The sequence below is a fragment of the Punica granatum genome, chromosome 2, assembly GCF_007655135.1.
Source record: "Punica granatum isolate Tunisia-2019 chromosome 2, ASM765513v2, whole genome shotgun sequence".
Taxonomy (NCBI): Eukaryota; Viridiplantae; Streptophyta; class Magnoliopsida; order Myrtales; family Lythraceae; genus Punica; species Punica granatum.
Window position 1 is genome coordinate 34,512,734 of NC_045128.1, and position 4,321 is coordinate 34,517,054.

The 4,321-nt window shown below is 34.9% G+C and overlaps 1 long non-coding RNA gene across 1 annotated transcript; it reads left to right on the plus strand.

Moving 5' to 3' along the window:
- The first annotated feature begins 455 nt into the window (after window positions 1-455).
- LOC116197643 lies at window positions 456-2,851 on the plus strand. The gene is made up of 3 exons (XR_004155073.1): window positions 456-546; window positions 717-868; window positions 2,084-2,851. It is a non-coding gene; the product is annotated as an uncharacterized LOC116197643 (long non-coding RNA).
- Window positions 2,852-4,321: the final 1,470 nt, after the last annotated feature.

Consider the following 4,321-nt stretch of genomic DNA (forward strand, 5'->3'; position numbering starts at 1 on the left):
GAAAAAAATTAAGGTTAAGATAAAAAAAAAGTAAGAATTAAAGATCGAATTTGAAAAAGAAACAATATTCATACGGGACGTGAGATTAGGAGGTTGAGAAGAGAGCAAAATAAGAGCAAGCGGCCAGGTGAGAGAAAGAGAGATGGGAAGAGTAATACTAAATGGATAATATTGTCCTTCAACTACTATATTTTATTTTAGATTGCATCATATTTAATTAAGAATAAAGGGTATTTTCGACTTCTTAACCACTTATAAGGACGAAACGTCGTTTTGAAAGAAGCACTGCACTCCCTAACTCACCCTAAAGCCAAGAAAAAAAATGGTTTTCTATTATAATTACTTATAAAAGAAAAATTACTTTAAAAGAGAGTCACGATCTTAGTATTTCCACCACTGATCTTTTCATCCTTATTGTGAAAAGTTGTCGCTCATCCATCAGTGCAAAGATCAATCCCGCAGGTTGTGGTTATCAAACTGCATGGTTGCGTTTGGCCGAGATGCAAGGAGTTTCTTTGTTCCGGGGATGGATCGAAGAGGATTGAGGTGAGAAGTCATCTTCCCTCTAAAATTTTAATGTTCTAAAGACATTTGTGTATCGTCCTTCAAATCTTCATGAAATTAGTGTTATTCGCCCCTCCAAATAGAAAGGTTTATGTTCTCATTGTCCCTCCAAGGACCTCATCCTCCCGATCTAAATGATGTGTCCATCCCAGGTTTCTTGTATCTCTATTGTGTCTTGACCGTGTACAACCCAAAAACTGAGACAACCGAGCCGGAGAACAGAACTATCTCAAAAGTTTCTCAAGCTCCACTGGGCGTCAATCGGATCGATCCCCATCCGTGAAAGGATCTGAAGAAACCATATGTATGTGTCAGTTATACCAGATCATACAGAATTGCATTAACATAAGAAACATCGACATGCACATACGTATCTATGCATTTTCAATAATAACCAAGTAAGTTGCCTTCGTCAATGCTGCGGGCCAAAAAGAATATTTTTGGCCGAGAGTTAAAAATCACAATTTTAATTCAATTTCCAAGATATTATGTACTATAACACAGAAAATATGATATAGTGAATTTTAAGCAATTATTCATAACGGATTTCGATTCGAAGTATAATCCATATAGAAGCAATACGTTATGTAGATAATTTACTTTTGAACTTGGTATCCACATAACTTGTATAGTTACACTAGAACTTCTCAAAATTGTATTCAAGCCTATATATTATATATACAATAAAAGAAGTAAAATAAATTTTTTTTTTCTTGTTTAGTCTCTCATTCTGGTGGTCCTTACTCATCATCTCAATCAATGATCTAGTGCTCCTCATTCGGCAAAATTTTTCATTAATATTGTCAAAGAATAAATAAATTAAAATAATTAACTTAACTTATTTATTTACAAGTTAAACATAGTACGCTTTTTTGGGTAGAATAAATATGATTTGTTTTTCTCAAAGTTGTTGTGAAAAAAAAACCATGGCAGATGGGGAAAAAAGTAATTGAGGAATGTGAAGAAGAAAAAAAACTAAAAAAGCTCATGAAGGACGGTAAATAAAAATATAAAAACGATTATGGCAAATTTTGAAAATAGAAAGATAATATATAAAAAAAAAATTAAAAGCTAAAAAATTGGGGGCTTCTGGCAACATAATATTGATATGGATCTCACTTAATTGTTTATTATAATAATAATAATATAAAGTGGCAGAAAGCTATATGAAAATTGTCCAAGCGTATAAGTAGTTGGGGTCCTGTAGAACCAAAAAGTTTCAACTAATAAGATGATGAGTCCAATCATATTATATAATCAGAAATTTCTTTTCAATATTTGGATGTGCGATTGACGACACTCAGTACTATATTAATAACTTGGTGGAAACTGAGTTAAACAATCATATTTTGGACAAGATTCAAATGTTGCGTCGAGTGAGTTTTATTTTAGGTTAGTTTCTGTTTTGTTTAGTTTAAGCTCGGTTTCAGTAGAGTCATTTACTTTTTGGTCGTTTTGAGTTGGTTTTTGAGATTTTTCCTTGAATATTGGCTATTGATATCAAGTTTGGTATTTCTAGGGGCAAGTTTGGAGAAGCTTAGGATCGTGATCGAGGCTCGAGATTGTTTGAACAAGATGGAAGGAAGCCTCAGTAACATGTGCCGTGGAGCACATTTCAAAATATGCAGTAGCACAGTTGGAGAATTCAATTATATACTTCGGAGGGTGAATGCATTTAATGGAAGATATTCTGTAACGGAATATTTTTTAAGGCTGAACCTGGAAGACAATATATTTTTAGGGTTTACTTTTGTTTTAATTTAGGAAATTGAATTTCAAATATTAGGAAACCCGGATTTTCGGGATCTGAAAGGGATATGAGGAATTTCCTTTGGACTTTTTAGATGAGAAAACATGTAATGGAGGGGAAAAGGAGAGAAGAACGTGTGACTCTTGGGGGGAGTCGACAGACCAAGGAACCAAGAGGAAGAACATGTGAGTCGTGGTGGAGACTTGGAGAAGATCGAAGACGACTCATGCCCGAGACCTGTCGAGTTTCTTCCGGATTTTCTTTTATTCTTTCATTTTTTTTTTTCATGACATGGATTGTCTGAATTTCGCCCCACTAATTCTCATAGACCGGTGTCCACCCACCACAAGTACACAGGACAGGTTAAACCGACTGAAATTATAGCCTTTCAAACCTGAGACGGGGGATACTAAGCTCCCTCTTATCACTAAGTCAAACCCGAAGAGGTTGTTCTTTCACTATTAGATCATGTCTTCTATATTTTCTTGGATGATAAACATGATTGTCATGAGCTATTTCCATTTTGCCTAGGGGTCAATGAAACTCAAGGTCTTATTATAATTCGTTATTTTGCTTTCTTGCTTATCGATTGATTAATATTGTGTTTATTCTATGATTGCCGGATCAACAGTTAATTTCTCTGGTTAATTCATGTTGGAAAACTGGATTAATTACTGAGAAGGTTACGAATAATCTAATCACGTTAGGTAGCCAATTAGGGTTTGATCTTAAGGGGTCTCACCAGTCGTTTGTCTATGAATAGAATAATGACTTGATGCATGGGGATACGTTCTTGTAACTATTAAAAGAAGTGTAAGAAGTTATTAAATCTTATGTTAACAATCAAGTCGATCATTCGATAGCAAGTGAAGAAAGAAATCGAGTTAGGATTAGCCCTAGAAGCTTGTCTGAATATAGACGGATGGAGGGGATGGGAAGCGAAGGATAAGGAGGACCACTACTAAAATTACCGAAATTACCTAGGGGAGGATCCCTCTGTAATCCCTCAATAATTTACTTTTTTTTATTATTATTTTACCAAGGGATTATGGAGGGATTTTTTTCTCGGTAATTACCAAAGAAAAAATCCATCGGAAATCCCTCGATAAAGTTTCCGAGGGATTTGTTATCCCGATATTTTTAGTAGCGGGGTAGGGAAGGGAATTGAAGGGAGGGCATTTATTATCCCGCCAGATATTTGGATAGAAACTTTAATATGGCGAAATAGAGATGAGATATTTAAATGAAAATACTTTTTTGCCCTTATATTTTTACAAGATGAGCATAGAGGAGTGAATAAAAGTCTTTTTCACATTCTTATCCTTCATTAATCCACTGAACTTTTGTGAGGTTCAGAGGGATAACTGATCCCTCCTAACCATTTTCTCCTCATTCCAAAATAAATACCAAAATATGGGATGGTATAACTCGTCCCTCCCCGCCCCTCCCTATCCCTCCCAATTTCTCAATACAAACAACTTGTCCTAGGTATTGCATTATAATTGGATTTTCGTAATTGATTAATTTTCCGAATATTGCAATTTAGAACATTTGTCATATACAGATTTTCCCTATTAATACGATTCCATGGGTGGGCACATAGCAACAATTTCTGTATGTGGGTGTGTGAGTTAGCTTTGGCAGTGGTATTCAATTTATTTAGAGAGCATATGCATTGATCAATTTTAATACGTAATAGCAGTGTTAAGTCAATCGGACCTAAGTACGGCCTTTGCGTTCGATGTTCATGTGCCCCTATCCCCTGTTAAATGTACTACTACCCTATAGCTCATGTCCTCTCCTCTTCTCAGTCAGATATCTTTCATAGCATAAAGTACCCTCTCTTTAAAACTGTGCACTCCCATTCCAAGCCAAAAACAGAAGGAAATACTGTATTCATCATGTCAGGGTCGAAGAAAAGTGAATATTAAGGTTGGTTTTACAATAGAGTTAAATTTTAAAATTTAACTCAATTCTCATTAAAATAGGTAAAAGACAAATAAATAT